At 40.0% G+C, this 20,196-nt stretch overlaps 1 protein-coding gene across 1 annotated transcript in view; it reads right to left on the minus strand.

The window, feature by feature from the left end:
- The window catches only part of LOC139556020 (contactin-4-like), a 168,738-nt gene extending 150,225 nt beyond the window's left edge, over window positions 1–18,513 (minus strand). The window contains exon 1 of the mRNA XM_071369487.1: window positions 18,398–18,513. The gene's annotated coding sequence lies outside the window, so the exon portion shown is untranslated. The remainder of the gene's footprint in view (window positions 1–18,397) is intronic.
- Window positions 18,514–20,196: the final 1,683 nt, after the last annotated feature.

Here is a 20,196-nt window from a genome sequence, read left to right on the forward strand (position 1 = left end):
GTGTTTTACAGCGAAAACACAATATAGCATTATATTAGCTTACCACAATAGCCAGAAACAGCCATTTACCAGCAGCAAATGTTAGCGATCGTAACAAACCAGCAAAAGATATATAATTTTTGACTAACCTTGATAAGCTTCATCAGATGACAGTCCTATAACATCAGGTTATACATACACTTATGTTTTGTTTGAAAATGTGCATATTTAGAGCTGAAATCAGTGGTTATACATTGTGCTAACGTAGCATCTTTTTCCCAGAATGTGCGGATATTTTTCTAAAACTCACCTATTCTGACCAAATAACTATTCATAAACATGACTAAAAAATACATGTTGTATAGGAAATGATAGATACACTAGTTCTTAATGCAATCGCCGTGTTAGAATTCTAAAAATAACTTCATTACGACATCCAGCTTATGTTATAGCGAGAGCGTGCCCAAAATCTGGGCGCTACCTAATAGTACACATGTTCGACAGATATATGAAATAGCATCATAAAATGGGTGCTACTTTTGATGATCTTCCATCAGAATGTTGTACAAGGGGTCCTTTGTCCAGAACAATCGTTGTTTGGTTTTAGAATGTCCTCTTCTCCAGTCAATTACCACGGAAAGCTAGCAAAGTGGCGCGAAGCTCTCCTTCGTGAACATACGCAGACAAAGCAACACGCCTAACGTCCCGAAAAAAATTCAATAATCTAATAAAACTATATTGAAAAAACATACTTTACGATGATAGTCACATTTATCAAATAAAATCAAAGCCGGAGATATTAGTCGTCTATAACGACAGCTTTACAGAAGGCAATACCAGGTCCCTTCTCGCGCGTTCCAGGAAACAGGAAATTGGGGTCAAGTCATGCCAAGAGCTTTTATTCGACCTCAGATGATGTTATACACTCCATTTCTTCTCTCACTGCCTGTTGACATCTAGTGGAAGGCGTATGAAGTGCATGTATACTAATATATATCAAGCCCATTTATAGGCAGGCCCTAGAACAGAGCATCGATTTCAGATTTTCCACTTCCTGTAAGGAAGTTTGCTGCAAAATGAGTTCTGTTTTACTCACAGATATAATTCAAACGGTTTTAGAAACTAGAGAGTGTTTTCTATCCAATAGTAATAATAATATGCATATTGTACAAGCAAGAATTGAGTACGAGGCCGTTTAAATTGGGCACGATTTTCCCCCAAAGTGAAAATAGCGCCCTCTGTCCTCAACAGGTTTTAACTAGCTAAATCCTGTGTAACAAATTGTAATTTGTGTACTTATGTGAACATTACATGTACTCTATGGCGCTTCCAGAAACTTTTAAAATTATGGCCAGGTTGCCAAGATGGGTAATGTAATGTATAAGTACACATTAGTTACATGTAAGTACCCCTCAAGATACTTCATTTTAACTAGCTAAATCTTTTGTAATAACATTGTACTTAGGCAAACATTATGTAGTATGCTTTAAGTGTCTAATTCAAATAAAATTGTATTGGTCACATACACATACAGCAGATGTTACTGCGGGTGTAGCGAATTGCTTGTCCTCATCTGGGATGACACTCCTATTAGATCTGTTTTCGTAAGCTTAACAAAGTTAAACCAAATGGAAGTAGTTTGGGTGCTGCAAATTCTTCCGAGGGGAGGGGGGGGGGGGGGGGGGGTGTAGCATTGCAGACGGCTATATCGGTACGCTAATACAAGACTTAAACACCCAGTGCACTACTCTTCAGAGAAAAAAAACGGCTATGGCAGATGGTGCACTTTATTTTGGGGAAACTTCTAGGAACAACATTGACTGGAGATATATTTTTGAACAGTGCACATTCATGGTTAAATAATTAGAGCCTATTGTGCATAGGCTATAATCTCCCAGACATCTGCAAGGGATCCCAACCTTCATCACAGTTGGTAATGAATCACACTGTAATAAGGATTCCTTAAAAGGTGTTACCAGAAGTCTAATCATAATGACAGTGAGACATCTGAATCCCCCTTTTCATGGAGACTGTCATCTAAGTGGTTTCCAGCGTCCCACCTGCGTAAGGTCAGGTAATGATCTATGCTGGCTTGAGATAGGTATGGCAGGATTGTAGATCAGTGTTACCTCGGTATCTTCAGGAACTTTATTCTATTAGGATGGCAAATAAAGAAAATGGCTATTTCAGTTAAACAATTTAGTTTTTGGTAGAAAGTATGAGAGCCTTTCTGTGGGTAATGAAATCACAATGCAAGATCAGTGGTGTGGTTGTGGGATGGCAGTGTTCTTCATCCGTTAGGCCTGGCATTCATTGAGAGATTGATTAAAGCCTTCCTTCTATTGCCCCCATATTTGGGGAGACATTGATGAATCCCTGCAAAGAGACTTTTCCAGACAGACACAAACAAACAATCCAGAGAAAGTAAAAAGGGCCAAGTTAAAGTTAAATCTATCACAGGCCAGTAAGTGTAATGGGAAAATACAGTTTAAAGGTTTAGAATAAATCACAGATGTCAGGAGTTAATTTTCACTGCGTGAGGAAGTATGTTGTCCTAGAAATATAGAGTTGACTAACGGTGAGGTCTTGTGATGTCTGGTGAGTTCTGTCGATGGATGAGCAGGCGCAGCCTCACAAAGTCAGAGTGAAATGGCACAGGGCACAAGACAGAATGACAGACAGTTACACAAGCAGACAAAATCAGCAGAGCACAGGGTCAGAAACACAGCCATAGACAAATAGGCCTTTGACCCGCACAGCCTGCCCCAGATAGTTATAGCTACACAGTGGACTGAGCCTGTCACAGACCCAAAGCCATCATCTCTCTTGATGACTTGTTAACATGCATGGACCTAGTGGTTTGGTTTTCAAATTCCAAGATAAAAAAGACTGGGAGGGTGGCACTACACTGGAGGCAGGCATGTGCTTGTTTATTGCAAGTGTAAGCAGCTCATCAGAAGAGTGGTTCATTGCAAATCCATTAAGTGTGCAGTGCATGAATCATGCTGCAGCCTGCACTGCCTCTGTATTTATGTTGTGCTGTAGTTTCTTGTGACCAGGACTGGTGGAAATACTGCCAAACAGCAAGGAAACTCTCATTATGTTTGTCACATCATTTATTGTCCTAATAAATGTAAGTTTGTTACACACACACACTGCTCATGTTTGAAAGTGTATATTAATAGACTTCAAAATATATGAAATATGGGATGCAACCACGTTGCTCGGCAATCTAGTCTGTTACAGTAGAGGTTATTTTAGGGTGTCCAGAGTGGAAAATGCACTTGTGATGACATTTCACTTCCTTATGTTATAAAATACATTTTACCATGACAAATATGATTCTTCATGTTCTGAATCATTCAGTGGGGTCTTTAACATTATATCCAAAATGTTGGATTTCGTAACGAAATACATCCGATAATATTAAACCACTGAGCTCTGTTGACAGAGTGGTGCAGCTTTCTCATTGAAACTTTTGAGAATTTAACGTTTCGCAAAATGATCAAGACACGAGCTGAATGACATGTAAAAGGATTTGAAAATAAAAAGCTCAGTGCTCTGTTGACATTTCACAGAATTATGCTTGTTTTTGTGAGAAGTCTTCGAAAAAGAACAGGAACTTCGTATTAATATGAACAGCCTATACTAAAATGTGAAAATATAATATCTCTTACCTTTATTTCCTCCAGATTTGAAAAGAATGAGTTCAATGGTAAGCCTGTTCAGTAGCCTTAATTCTGTCACAGCATCCAGCCTAGCTGATGCAATGCTATTTTCCAGATTTTTGACCCGTTTTTTTCCCCTCTGGCCTCCATTGATTTAGTCGCCCTAATTTTGACCATCCTAAACGGGATTATGTTAGAGAAATTAAGTTTGGACCATTGGATTTCTTAGAGAATTATCTATACAATATGTTATTTTAGGCATTGGTCGAAAGCTATGTTTTTGGTTGAACACCATAGTTATTCACATTTGAATTACTATCAGGTAGGTATAAATGGCAGTGGTGTGTATGGAATCAATATATATTCCACCCGACTATCTAATGCAGTGGCAGAATATGCATCATCCACTCAGAGGTGCTAAATTTTAAGGCTGTAATTCTAGACCATTTGTTGAGGTAGATGGAGATATTACTGTATTAATATGAGACTTGCAATTTCCCAACAAGGTCCTATGGGATCTCTCAATTACATCCACGTGGAACTGCACTGACATTACATTCCCAGTTAATGTGATGTTAATACATCCACAGAATAAAATTGCATTACAAAAAGGTTATGCGAATTAACCCAGACATGAAAGAACACGCATACATTTCCGCCCCTCTCCATGACTTGCATTGTGGCCTGTCATAGTTAATAGTTTACTCTTAAAAAAGCAGGTATATGAGCCTGAAGCAGTACGTGATCATTGACAAAATTATTAATCATCGTAAAGCTTGAGTTAGTACATTATTACCTGTTCATTATAACACCACACGTTGTCATGACACTATGTACCAAGCAACATAGCGTACACTATTTTCTCTCACTGAGAGAATACTGAAAGCCTGCATACAAACATACAGTTCCATAAAGAATAAAGACTGAAAGAGACTCCTACTTTTGTCAACCATCACACTCACACCATATATTATTTTGAGATGTGGCATAATGGAAGTGCTTCAGGTAAATGAACAACCTGCCTGTTCTGAATGTGTATTGGTGAGTGGGGAGAGTAGATCACTGAAAAGCAGAAAAAGAAAACAAGTGGAATAGAGGTTTCTTGTAATGTGTGCGCTAGCAGTACAGTGTATGTATGCAGAGGTCAGGGCTTGTCAGATACTCTCTTCACAAGCACAGCCACACTAGAAATTCACGTAACAGTACATTTCATGTTCTAGCAACTGGAGGCACACGGCCAGAAATAGTGTATTGAAACATTTATGAGGCAATGGTGTGGCACTCGCATGTATTACAATGCAGCAATACAGAGAGGAACACAACCACACATTTAACTGCTACTGGGATATTCTAGGGACAATGCAAGTGGCAAACCCTGAGACGATACAGAAAATAACGATTTCTAGTGAATTTTCAATTCTGCACATCCCACTGAAGTAAGAGCATCCTTACTGTGCTCAAAGAAGCCTCTGAAATCCCTCTACTGCATGTGGATGTTGAAGTTACTGACAGGAGGTAAGATTTCAAAGATGAAAAAGAATATGCAAAACTGAAAGGGAGGTAGTGAGGGCTATGGAATTTTGAAGTTATTTCAGATTAAATGCTAATAAAAATGCAATTACATACAGTACCAGTCAAAAGTTAGGACCCACCTACTCATTTAAGGGTTTCTTTATTTTTACTATTTTCTACATTATAGAATAATAGTGAAGACATCAAAACTATCAAATAACACATATGGAATTATGTAGTAACTAAAGAAGTGTTAAACATTTCAAAATATATTTAATAATTTTAGATTCTTCAAAGTAGCCACGCATTGCCTTTGACAGCATTAAACACTTGGCATCTCTCAACCAGCTTCATAAGGAATGCATTTCCAACAGTCTTGAAGGAGTTCCCACATATGCTGAGCACTTGTTGGCTGCTTTTCCTTCACTCTGCGCTCCAATTCATCCCAAACCATCTTAATTGGGTTGAGGTCGGGTGATTGTGGAGGCCAGGCCATCTGATGCAGCACTCCATCACTCCACGTATTGGTCAAATAGCCCTTACATAGGCTGGAGGTGTGTTTTGGGTCATAGTCCCAATAAGCGCAAACCAGATGGGATGGTGTATCGCTGCAGAATGCTGTGGTAACCATTCTGGTTAAGTGTGCCTTGATTTCAAAATAAATCACAGACAGTGTCACCAGCAAAGGACCCCCACACCATCATACCTCCTCCATGCTTCACAGTGGGAACTACACATGCAGAGATCATCCGTTCACCTACTCTGCGTCTCACAAAGACACAGTGGTCGGAACCAAAAACCTCAAATTTGGGCTCAGACCAAAGGACAGATTTTGACATGTCTAATGTCCATTGCTCATGTTTCTTGGCCCAAGCAGTCTCTTCTTATTATTGGTGTCCTTTAGTAGTGGTTTCTTTGCAGCAATTCAACCATGAAAGCCTGATTCACGCAGTCTCCTCTGAACAGTTGATGTTAAGATGTGTCTGTTACTTGAACTCTGTGAAGCATTTATTTGGGCTGCAATCTGAGGTGCAGTAAACTCTAATGAACTTATCCTCCACAGCAGAAGAAACTCTGGGTCTTCTTTTCCTGTGGCAGTCCTCATGAGATCCAGTTTCATCATAGCGCTTGAAAGTTTTTGCGACTGCACTTGAAGAAACTTTCAAAGTTCTTGATATTTTTCGTATTGACTGACCTTCATGTCTTAAAGTAATGATGGACTGTCGATTCTCTTTGCTTATTTGAGCTGTTCTTGTCATAATATATAGACTAGGTATTTTACCAAATAGGGCTATCTTCTTTATACCGCCCCTACCTTGTCACAACACAAATGATTGGCTCAAACGCATTAAGGAAAGTTGACGCACGCCTGTTAATTGAAACGCATTCCAGTTGACTACCTCATGAAGCTGGTTGAGAGAAAGCCAAGAGTGTGCAAAGCTGTTATCAAGGCAAAGGGTGGCTACTTTGAAGAATCTCAAATATATTTTGATTTGTTTATTAAAAAAAATTGGTTACTACATGATTCCATATGTGTCATTTCATAGTTGATGTCTTCACTAGTATTCTAAATTGTAGAAAATAGTAAAAATAAAGAAAAACCCTTGAATGAGTAGGTGTCAGCACTTTGTGACATCGGCTGATGTAAAAAAAAAAAAAGGTCTTTAAATAAATTTGATTGAGTGTCCAAACTTTTGACTGGTATTGTATGTACAGTACGTATGCATTTGTAAACATTTCCCATAACACAATGTGTCTGAATGCAGGTCTATGAAATAGATTAGTCATTAGAATAGAAACACAAAAATGTGCTCGGTTTTTGCCATCCACACTATTCTACTGGAAGATGCTATCACAAAACACAATGGCTTCATGAACAAGCTCCAAATACCATCTGATTATTCAGTCCTGATCTGACTGTCTTGAGTGAACAAAACTCAATTTTCAGGTTAGGCCTAAGTATTGAATCCTCTGAGACGTTCCTCTGAACGGCTAAGTCTAAAAGACTGTACTTCATCCCAAGTCACTACCCCTGCATAACTCAAACTTATACTTCACACTTTTTGAAGACAAATTCTCTCCACGACATGTTTTGAATTTCCATTGTGATGATTACCTGGAAATTGCTACTGTTATAAATATAATTTGCGAGGGTTTGTGAAGTATCAGTCTTGCATGACAGGCCCACTTGACAGGCCCTCTATCAGGCTGGTGCAGGTGGCTATATACAGTAGCTGGTCTATCCTCACTGTGTTGACAACACAGTGTTGTGCACCACCTCCTCCTCTAACACCAACGTGTTACTGATGCCTGTGCGTCAGAGGATCTGTTAAGATGTAGCTAAGCTCAGCTCCCACCTTATTCCCAGGGTATTACCCTCAGGCATCTTTCCCCATAAACCCCCGAGTCTGCTCAATATCTCCTTGTAAATTCTCAAACTTCTCCACTGCATACCACAGAATTGAGCAGATGTTGGATTTATACTGTGTATCTGTACTTTGACTTTAAAAGAGGATGTAATTTACTTCAAAGTATTATTGTGTCCTGTTTGAGGATGGTTTGAGTTAAACCTTGTTATGTATTCTAACGCTGTTGCACTGATATTAGGGTTGATAACGTAAAACTTCCTAAGTGGTACTCGATAATCTAGAGCTGGAAATTTCATACAAATATTAGTGTGGTGGCAGTATCCTGCAACAACATAAGTAACTGTAACCATTCCAAGCACAACAAATGCCATTAATCAAAATTAATCTCATGAGAGCATAATCTATCGATCTCGTTGGAAATATATGACGACAAGGTAACCTGCAGCATGGCATGATGATATTGTCTATTGCTAAGAAGCTTACAACCATGAGTGACCACAGTGGTGGCAGCCAATATACATAAGGGATAAGTAATTGAGAAATATTTGTTCAAAACCATTACACAATGGCGTATGGGTTCACAGTCAGGTTCTGATAAATAGTTGATAGTGACAGTATTACTGTTGAAAACAAAAAACATACATTAATTATTCATGAATTCCACATAAACGAAATCCCAATTATAAAAATTTTAGGCAGTACGTTATAGCAGGTTTTCCAAACTTGGTCCTGGGGTCTCCGCTGGGTGCACATTTAGTTTTTTGCCCTAAAACTATACAGCTGATTCAAATAACCAACTTATCATCAAGCTTTGATTATTTGAAAACATGCACCCAGAAGGGGGCCCAGGACCGAGTTTGGGATACCCTGCTTTATAGGGTCTGGGGGGTGTTTGAAGGGAAGAAGGAAAAGGAAAAATATGAAAGTACTTCCCAGTTCAGAATGGTACAGTATGTAATAATTCCATTCCCTCAAAGCACTGAAAGTGAGGGCTCTGATTTATTTATGCCCCTCTCCTGCCAAGGAGTATTAAATGGAAGAAGACTGAAAGGTAAATATTCTGCTGAGAATAGCAAATTAAAAAGCTAATTTAGGTGTGGACAATGCATGTCTCGGACCCACCTATTGACTTTACAGAAATAGCTGTTTGCCTCGACATCAACAATTAAAACGTCGCTGCCCAAGCCTCTGCATCACCCCGGGTGTCAGGAGACAACGTCAATCTTTCTTCAGTTTCAGATAAAGGACGATTCACTGAAATGGAGACCACTCATCACATTCTTTCATCACTCCGAAAGGTTATTCAGTATGTTCTAATAACTTGGTGTGAAATGTTAAGGGCAGTTTTTAAAGAGTGTCATTTATTTCTGGTGCTGCTACAGAGGGTCCTGTCATATAGATCAGCCTCCATCAAGAGGTGAAGGTCACCAGTCTGTGCTGCTTACTGTGCCTGGTCTCAAGCAGACCTACCACATGTCCTCTCCCTGCTCCTTCAAGTATCCTCACACAATATTAGGCATCCATTGGAGAAGGATTCGTCAAGTGAAAATATACAGTGCATACGGAAAGTATTCAGACCGCTTGACTTTTTCCACATTTTGATACATTACAGCCTTATTCTAAAATAGATGAAGAAAAAAACATTAATCTACACACAATTACCCATAATGACAAAGACAAAAAAGGTTGCAAGAAAAGTTTATGAATGTATTAGAAATAAAACTCAGAAATACATTATATACATAAGTATTCAGACCCTTTGCTATGAAACTTGAAATTTATCTCAGGTGCATCCTGTTTCCATTGATCATCCTTGAGATGTTTCTACAACTTGATTGGAAAGGCAAACATCTGTCTGTATAAGGTCCCACAGTTCACAGTGCATGTCAGAGCAAAAACCAAGCCATGAGGTGGAAGGAATTGTCCGTAGAGCTCCGAGACAGGATTATTGTTGAGGCACAGATCTGGGGAAGAGTACCAAAAAAATGTTTACGGCATTGAAGGTCCAAGAACAGTGGCCTCCATCATTCTTAAATGGTAGCAGTTTGGAACCACCAAGACTCTTCCTAAAGCTGGCTGCCGGCCAAACAGCACTCTGGGGAGAAGAGCCTTGGTCAGGGAGGTGACCAAGAACCTGATGGTCACTCTGACAGAGCTCTAGAGTTTCTCAGTGCAGAACCTTCCAGAAGGACAACCATCTCTGCAGCACTCCATCAAATCAGGCCTTTATGGTAGAGTAGCCAGACGGAAGCGACTCCTTAGTAAGAGGCACATGACAGCCTGCTTGAAGTTTGCCAGAAGGCACCTAAAGACTCTCAGACCATGAGAAACAAGATTATCTGGTCTGATGAAACCAAGATTGAACTCCTTGGCCTGAATGCCAAGCATCATGTCTGGAGAAAACCTGGCACCATCCCTACAATGAAGCATGGTGGTGACAGCATCATACTGTGGGGATGTTTTTCAGTGGCAGGGACTGAGAGGCTAATCAGGACCGAGGGAAAGATGAATGGAGAAAAGTACAGAGAGATCATTGATGGAAACATGCTCCAGAGCACTCAGGATCTCAGACTGGGGTGAAGGTTCACCCTCCAACAGGACAACGCCCCTAGCGCACAACGACCCTAAGAACACAGCCAAGACCACGAAGAGTGGCTTCGGGACAAGTCTCTGAATGTCCTTGAGTGGCCCAGCCAAAGCTGGGACTTGGACCTGATCGAACATCTCTGGAGAGGCCTGAAAAAAATCGCTGTGCAGCGACGCTCTCCATCCAACCTGACAGAGCTTGAGAGGATCTGCAAAGAATACATTTTACATTTTACTAAGTTACAGTTCATAAGGAAAATCATTAGGCCCTGATCTATGGATTTCACATGACTGGAAATACAGTATATGTTAGAGATACCTTAGAAAAATAAGGTAGGGGCGTGGATCATAATACCAGTCAGTATCTGGTGTGACCACCATTTGCCTCTTGCAGGGCCACACATCTCCTTCGCATAGAGTTGATCAGGCTGTTGATTGTGGCCTGTGGAATGTTGTCACACTCCTCGTAAATGGCGGTACGAAGTTGCTGGATATTGGCGGGAACTGGAACACGCTGTCGTACACGTCGATCCAGAGCATCCCAAACATGCTCAATGGGTGACATGTCTGGTGAGTAAGCAGGCCATGTAAGAACATTTTCAGCTTGCAGGAATTGTGTACACATACTTGCGACATGAGGCCGTGCATTATCATGCTGAAACATGGATCTCGTCACGGTATCTTTGTGTATTCAAATTGCCATCGATAAAATGCAATTTCGTTCATTGTCTGCAGTTTATGCCTGTCCATACCATAATCCCACCACCACGGGGTACAACATTGACATCAGCAAACGGTTGTGAGGCCGGTTGGACATAATGCAAAATTCTCTAAAATGACGTTGGAGGTAGAGAAATGAACATTACATTTTCTGGCAACAGTTCTGGTGGCCATTGCTGCAGTGAGAATGACAATTGCATGCTTCCTCAAAACTTGAGACATCTGTGGCAAAACTGCACATTTTAGATTGGCCTTTTGGGATCTTTTATTTCAGCTCAGGAAATCATAGGACCAACACTTTACATGTTGTGTTAATATTTTTGTTCAGTGTATATTAATAGTCTAATTTTGATAAATCTAAAATATATAATAAACCGATTGGTACTGTAGAAGTATGGGGATGGGGACAAATCTGAGGTTTTTATTTCATAATTTCAAGGTAATTTTAGCTGTAGGTGTTCTTGATCAGAAGGATACTTCATGCAACTAGCGCTGGGCGGCATTTTGAAATAATTCGATATTCAAAGAATCTAGTTAATAATAAAACAAATTATCAGCGTCTGTCTTTTTGGTCTCATCTCCTTCGCTCCATCTGTGCTGTGTGCACTGTGCATCTTTCCACCCACAAAGAGACACCAAGCCCCTCCCCCTGCCATTCTCAATAACAAAGTCAAAAGATAACTTCTTTCTCTCTGACAACGAGCAGCTTCAACTCTCTATTTGCATTTGAGGTTTGGTCAAACAGAATCGGTCAATTCCCAAAATGTTGAACAGAGCAGACCCTACTAAAAACAGGAGAATCAATGAACATGACTGTGGAAAATGAATGCTCAGTTTCTGATGTGCTCGGCCTTGCGGTACCATGTACCGCTACCAGCATTTTAGCTACATACTGTTATGTGTGAGCTGTCTAGTCTGTTTTAGAAAATGTGCAATGAGCATAAAAAGACGCAATTATGAGGAATTGCAACTTGTTCTCATTCTGAGAAGTAAGCCTCTTCTTATCCAGGTAGGCCACTTGATTTCAACATATAAATAAAGTGAACATGCTATGATGTTCAAACAGTTGGAGACAGACAGGAGGGTGTATTAATAACAGCTAACCCTATAGTCTAAGCCCTGTCTAAGACGGGTCCTAAGCTAACATATGGAATTGTTTTAAGATGGTCATGCCACTGATTATATACTATTTGATTTGGGATTTTAAGACCCCTTAAGAAAAAATTATAATAATAAATAAATAAATCATAATAATGGATTGGATTCAACATTGAATTTGGCATTACTGCTATTAGTCAATAGAAACACATTGAATAACATTCACTACATGGAACAGATAGTCAAAAATAATCTATAGGAAGAGTGTTCTTTAAAAGAGATAAGATAAGTAACCCATTTTTTATTTTACACTTATTTATCCCCTTACTTTAGACACTAAATTAACTCAATATATACAGTGGGGCAAAAAGTATTTAGTCAGCCACCAATTGTGCAAGTTCTCCCACTTAAAAAGATGAGAGAGGCCTGTAATTTTCATCATAGGTACACTTCAACTATGACAGACAAAATGAGAAAAAAAATCCAGAAAATCACATTGTAGGATTTTTAATGAATATATTTGCAAATTATGGTGGAAAATAAGTACTTGGTCAATAACAAAAGTTTATCTCAATACTTTGTTATATACCCTTTGTTGGCAATGACAGAGGTCAAACGTTTTCTGTAAGTCTTCACAAGGTTTTCACACACTGTTGCTGGTATTTTGGCCCATTCCTCCATGCAGATCTCCTCTAGAGCAGTGATGTTTTGGGGCTGTTGCTGGGCAACACGGACTTTCAACTCCCTCCAAAGATTTTCTATGGGGTTGAGATCTGGAGACTGGCTAGGCCACTCCAGGACCTTGAAATGCTTCTTACGAAGCCACTCCTTCGTTGCCCGGGCGGTGTGTTTGGGATCATTGTCATGCTGAAAGACCCAGCCACGTTTCATCTTCAATGCCCTTGCTGATGGTAGGCTTTGTTACTTTGGTCCCAGCTCTCTGCAGGTCATTCACTAGGTCCCCCCGTGTGGTTCTGGGATTTTTGCTCACCGTTCTTGTGATCATTTTGACCCCACGGGGTGAGATCTTGTGTGGAGCCCCAGATCGAGGGAGATTATCAGTGGTCTTGTATGTCTTCCATTTCCTAATAATTGCTCCCACAGTTGATTTCTTCAAACCAAGCTGCTTACCTATTGCAGATTCAGTCTTCCCAGCCTGGTACAGGTCTACAATTTTGTTTCTGGTGTCCTTTGACAGCTCTTTGGTCTTGGCCATAGTGGAGTTTGGAGTGTGACTGTTTGAGGTTGTGGACAGGTGTCTTTTATACTGATAACAAGTTCAAACAGGTGCCATTAATACAGGTAACGAGTGGAGGACAGAGGAGCCTCTTAAAGAAGAAGTTACAGGTCTGTGAGAGCCAGAAATCTTGCTTGTTTGTAGGTGACCAAATACTTATTTTCCACCATAATTTGCAAATAAATTCATAAAAAATCCTACAATGTGATTTTCTGGATTTTTTCTTCTCATTTTGTCTGTCATAGTTGAAGTGTACCTATGATGAAAATTACAGGCCTCTCTCATCTTTTTAAGTGGGAGAACTTGCACAATTGGTGGCTGACTAAATACTTTTTTGCCCCACTGTACACTTCCATTCAGTTATTAAACTGGAAGCGGGGACCTTCAGATGAGGCTTGTGGGCGTCCTAGAGCAAAACGGAGAACACCATCATGTCCGTAACAGTCTCAGCTTTCCACAGATGGGGCATTATTGTCCAGGCCAAACCACTCAGACGTTACCGACATAAGTTGGTAGAAGAGGCTGTACCGACTTCAGAAGTCTTGTGAGGCTTGTGGACGTCCTATAGCTAAACAGGGAACACCGTCGTGTTGGTGACACGACAGACGTTTTCGTGAGAAGACCGATTTCCAGGATGTCTCATGGTCTGCAAACACTGCTCTAGCTCTGCCACCTTTCACCGCAGATGCGGAAGGGCGTTATCGGCAGATGCGGTAATTGAGACACAGCCTGCAAAAAAACATATCTCTAGCTTAAACTGTTCTACCTTGTTAGCAAGCAAATAAATTCAAGTTGGCTAGACTTCAAACATAAAGACTAACTGGCTACTCACTAGCACATGGGCTTGTTCATTTTCTATAATGCCTGCAGCAAGAAGTTGGTCATTATTAGTGGATGTGCATTGTACATGGTTCTGGGTATTTCTTTTAACAAAAATAGCATTTTCATAGACAGACTTGAAAAATGTGTGCATAGTGCAAAACAAAATCAGATTAAACTATATCGATAAAATAATGTATCAGTGGATCTTATGGTTGTAGACAGCTTAAATTTAGCCTAGGTATGACTTTACAAGCCATAAATTACTTAGATTGAATTCAAAGCTTGTTTAGAGAAAATGTTTTTTTTTAAATGTACAGTACCAGTCAAAAGTTTGGACACACCTACTCATTCAAGGGTTTTATTTTATTTTTTACTATTTTCCTCATTGTAGAATAATAGTGTAGATATAAAAACTATGAAATAACACATATGGAATCATGTAGTAACCAAAAAGGTGTTAAACAAATCAAAATATATTTACATTTGAGATTCTTCAAAGTAGCCACCCTTTGCCTTGATGACAGCTTTGCACAATCTTGGCATTCACTCAACCAGCTTGGAATACATTTCAATTAACAGGTGTGCCATGTTAAAAGTTAATTTGTGGAATGCGTTTGAGCCAATCAGTTGTGTTGTGACAAGGTTGTGGTGATATACAGAAGACAGCCCTATTTGGTAAAATACCAAGTCCATATTATGAAAATAACAGCTCAAATAAGCTAAGACAAACAGTCCATCATTACTTTAATGCATGAAGGTCAGTCAATCCGGAAAAGGTTGGGTGATTGTGGAGGCCAGGTCATCTGATGCAGCACTCCATCACTCCCCTTCTTGGTCAAATAGCCCTTAAACAGCCTGGAGGTGTGTTTTGGGTCAATGTCCTGTTGAAAAACAAATTATGGTCCCACTAAGCACAAACCAGATGGGATGGCGTATCGCTGCAGAATGCTGTGGTAGCCATGCTGGTTAAGTGTGGCTTGAAGTCTAAATAAATCACTGACAGTGTCACCAGGAAAGCATCCCCACACAATCACACCTCCTCCATGCTTCACAGTGGGAACCACACATGCGGAGACCATCCGTTCACCTACTCTGCGTCTCACAAAGACAAGGCGATTGGAACCAAAAATCTCAAATTTGGACTCAGACCAAAGGACAGATTTCCACCAGTCTAATGTCCATTGCACGTGTTTCTTTACCCAAGCAAGTCTCTTCTTATTACTGTTGTCTTTTAGTAGTGGTTTCTTTACAGCAATTCGACCATGAAGGCCTGATTCACGCAGTCTCCTCTGAACGGTTGATGTTGAGATGTGTCTGTTACTTGAACTCTGTGAAGCATTTATTTGGGCTGCAATTTCTATGGCCGGTAACTTTAATGAACTTATCCTCTGCAGCAGAGGTAACTCAGGGTCTTCCTTTCCTGTGGTGGTCCTCATAAGATCCAGTTTCATCATAGCGGTTTTTGCGACTGCACTTGAAACTTTCTAAGTTCTTGAAATATTCCGGATTGACTGACCTTCATGTATTAAAGAAATGATGTACTGTCATTTCTCTTTGCCTATTTGAGCTGTTATTGCCATAATATGGACTTGGTCTTTTACCAAATAGGGCTATCTTCTGTATACCACCCCTACCTTGTCACAACACAACTGATTGGCTCAAACGCATTAAGAAATAAATTCCACAAATTAACTTAAGGCACACCTGTTAATTGAAATGGATTCCAGGTGACTACTTCATGAAGCTGGTTGAGAGAATGCCAAGATTGTGCAAAGCTGTCATCAAGGCAAAGGGTGGCTACTTGGAAGAATCTCAAATATGAAAATAAATATTTTGATTTGCTTAACACTTTTCTGGTTACTACATGATTCCATATGTGTTTTTTCATAGTTTATGTCTTCACTATTATTCTACAATGTAGAAAATAGTAAAAATAAAGAAAAACTATAGAATAGACCATTGCTCGCTTTCCTCTGTATTTTCTATTGCGGAACTTTCCAAAAATTCCACTACCTGAAGACATCACTGAGAATGTAGCCCCTTCACGTCACAATAACATCCTGCTGCTGGCTGGCGGATGGCCAGGGAAGCATTTCACTTGAAGTGTGCGAAGGACTGACAGACGGCATCTGAGGCCATGAATACAGAACCAGCCTGGCTCATACACACACCGGCAGCTATTAACATGACCAAGATGCCAGGCAGAGGGAGAATGAAGCTGGCTAAACTGGCGCTATGATATCACAGGCCTGACCCCAGCAGACAACACTGAGCTCAGGATGTTAAACCCACCACCCGCTCCATCTATCACTGTTATCTCCCTCTATCACCTCAGTGAAGATTAGGCCTCAGCTAGCTACCTGCCGTGGCCTGCACTGAGCTCACTGCCATGCAACTTCATATCCCAACACGGGGAACATGTGTATAATGCATGATACCTCATAGATCTTCCATGTCTACTCAAGTCATAAGACTAATCAGTGACAGTAGCATTGGTGAGATAGTTATACACCAAAAATTACACCCCATACGTATGCATGTATATGAAATACATTGAGGCTGTCTGTCGGTCAGTGCAGCAATTGAGGCTGTCTATTGGTCAGTGTAGCAATTGAGGCTGTCTGTCAGTGCAGCATTTCATATTGCCATGCTGATCATTTGTCTATACTATGCATACATTTGTCAGCGAGAAGCAGCCAGGCCAATATTTTCTTCTCCAGAACAATGACCAAATGGATCACTTATTTTAATGTTCTAATTAATTTCCTATGGATGGTGGGAGACGGAGTGATTTGACATCTGTTGCATTTTGGTGAGAGTAGGCTGAATAGTCAGGCCGTAGTGAGCCACTGCCAGTCTGTCAGGTGGGCATGAGAAACTGAGGGAGCCCAACGGCCCATATGTATTCTCTAGATGGCCCTCCTGAGGCTAATCGACAGAGCTGCAGAGACGTGGCAGTTTTATTAAGTCACTGCTTGAGAAATTAACCCACAAAGTGGTATATTAATCATCGTTTCGACAAACTAAGTGACAGAAGAGTGTGATAATGGAATAAATCTATTGAGTTATATTTGAAAGAAAACAGCTAATTATATGTTATGCTTTACCTTCCTGTAAAGTTTGAACTTCATGATAATCACTTCAGAAGGTAGGATTCCATAGCTTTCCTAGAAATTATGACTGCAGACTTGGGTCTAGTTAATAAGAATTGTCCTGTTGTCCAAAGTCCAAGTTTAAGGCAATACATGTCCATAACAGACACACACGAGCACTGCCTGTCACACACACACACAGAGAGAGAGAGACAGCGAGACATGAGCTCAAATCAGCACCACACACAGCGCAAGCACTGGTGTGCTTGTTTCAAACAGATGTTTTTTATATACTGCTTTAGGACCGTGTAGCAGCTAATTCCTTTTTGAAAATCTGAAAATTATTGCAAAATGATGTCATCCAATTCCATTTAAAACACATTTTGGGGGCAATACACTGGTTAGCATTCATTTGGCTCCCATCACGTATTATATTAGCCTACTGCAGGTGTGTATGCACAGGGTAACCTGGATACATTGCCCAAACAGCCTGTATGCAAAGCCAGAACAGTATTTTTCTGCCCACTGCCCTAGTTTGGCTAGGCACAAATACAGAACATCAGAGACAGGGACTTTAGTGGGAAAGAGTGCACTTCTATGGATATGAAAAAAAGACATACTTGTTCAGCAATTAGGCTACACCTAAACAACTCCTGAGAGGCCAGAAAGAGAATACGAAATATGTTAAAAGACTGGGTGAAATTCAGAACATGATCCAACCTTTAAAAAAAAAATGTTTTACCTTTATTTAACTAGGCCAGGCAACTAGGCTACCTACCTGTTCTGTGATGTAAGTTAAAACAAAAACCTGTCGTTTGCTGCGTCTTCCAACAAGAGCTACGTAAAGCATTAGTGCACAAAATGTGAAGGTATGAGACAGGGAAGAAGATCAATTAGAAAGCGGTATTGCTTGCTATATAGTGCAATGACAAAACTACAAAGAATAGCCTTCCCTTTTGAATGTAGTCTAGCGAACATGTGCTTTGAAATGCAATTCCAAAGCATTTACTTAAGTGTAGATTAAAATTAACCGCACGAAATATCGCCACAGACTGAGTATGAACTTTATATTCATGTAACCGGGAGAGAAAGCATTGATTGGTGTTCAAAACACTAGAAATCTAAGGCTTTTCGTGAAAATGCGCAAATCAACCAGCTGTGGTTCAACTAGGTAGCCTACTAGTTATACCTGCTGCTATGCGTTCAGTCAAATTATAAGTGGACTGGACGTATTCGCTACCGAATAAACATTCCTCATTCATAGATTTAACACACAGTAGACTACGTGGCACAATAACTTTCATGGAACCTTACCTTCAACAGAGAAGACAGTGCAGGTTGCTCCAGGCAAAAGGAGGTTCTTCAAAACCAAGAGGACTGTGAAGACGTCCGGAACACAGGAATCTCAAATCGCTTTTGATACAGAACCGCTTGATGTCCAAACTGTTTCTCCCAGTGTAGATTTTGGCAGCACAAAAACGCCACACTATAGACCCCTCCCCGCATAAATCACCATATGTATAAAATATGGTTGTTCTCATGCATAGTAGGTTATGTCTAGCCTATTTATCTGAAGATAACATCAGACTATTGAATATGCAGGTGAATTAGACTATACCAATCTATTTGAGGTGTAATCCTTCAGGATTTGGGACAAATAAATTGTTGGCATTTTTTTTTACTGAATGACTGAACTACAGTAGGCTATAGCAGGCCTACACCTATTTGCCTTCCAGCAAGATGTATCGATCAGCAATATTCTAATCTGCACCTTTTATGTAACCATACAGTAGTTGTTTCTTATTTCCAAGTGAACAATTGCGCAACACATAGGAGAATATTGAACAGGCCACAAAGAGTCAAAACATAAAGCTACTTTACTTTAGGACTAATCAAGTGCAAAAGAATCTGTCTGCTCAAAGTGTAATTCATTACTTTACAGTAACATAATATGTGACTGCCGTTTCAACATGTAAGTAGGTAGGCTACTTTAAAGGTCTTCATTAGCGTGAAAATTACTGTGTTGGCGTTAGACATTTCCAGGCAGGTACTGGTAACAATAGATTTGGCACTGGAGGAAGCAGGTTGGACAGTAGTGGGAGCAACAGCATCAGCATCCGGTAGACAGGCAAAGAGCTAGTACGCTCAACTGAAAGCATACTGTTCATTTATAGTATACTAAAATTAACTAATAGTATATATTATGTAGTAAATAGATACCATACTCTAATGTTGTCTCTGTGTTCACCCCTTTAGATTTGTGTGTATTAGGTAGTTGTTGGGAAATCGTTAGAATACTTGTTAGATATTACTGCACTGTCGGAACTAGAAGCACAAGCATTTCGCTACATACGCATTAACATCTGCTAACCATGTGTATGTGACCAATAGAATTTGATTTGATATACTCATTAAATGTGTAGTATATAGTATGGGTTTTCGAACACAGCTATGGAATCATGTAGTAACCAAAAAAGTGTTAAACAAGTTCAAATATATTTTTGATTTTAGATTCTTCAAAGTAGCCACCCTTTGCCTTGATGACAGCTTTGCACTCTCTTGGCATTCTCTCAACCAGCTTCATGAGGTAGTCACCTGGAATACATTTCAATTAACAGGTGTGCTTTGAAGGTTCATTTTTGGAATTTCTTTCCTTCATAATGCGTTTGAGCCAATCAGTTGTGTTGTGACAAGGTAGGGGTGGTATACAGAAGATAGCCCTATTTGGTAAAAGACCAAGTCCATATTATGGCAATAATAGCTCAAATAAGCAAAGAGAAATGACAGTCAATCATTACTTTAAGCCACGAAGATCAATCAGTCTAGAATATTTCAAGAACTTTGAAAGTTTCTTCAAGAGCAGTTAAAGAACCATCAAGCACTATGATGAAACTGGATTTCATGAGGACAACCACAGGAAAGGAAGACCCAGAGATACCTCTGCTGCAGAGGATAAGTTCATTAGAGTTACCGGCCATAGAAATTGCAGCCCAAATAAATGCTTCACAGAGTTCAAGTAACAGACACATCTCAACATCAACCGTTCAGAGGAGACTGCGTGAATCAGGCCTTCATGGTCGAATTGCTGTAAAGAAACCACTACTTATGGACAC

Source organism: Salvelinus alpinus, chromosome 2 (assembly GCF_045679555.1).
Source record: "Salvelinus alpinus chromosome 2, SLU_Salpinus.1, whole genome shotgun sequence".
Classification (NCBI taxonomy): Eukaryota; Metazoa; Chordata; class Actinopteri; order Salmoniformes; family Salmonidae; genus Salvelinus; species Salvelinus alpinus.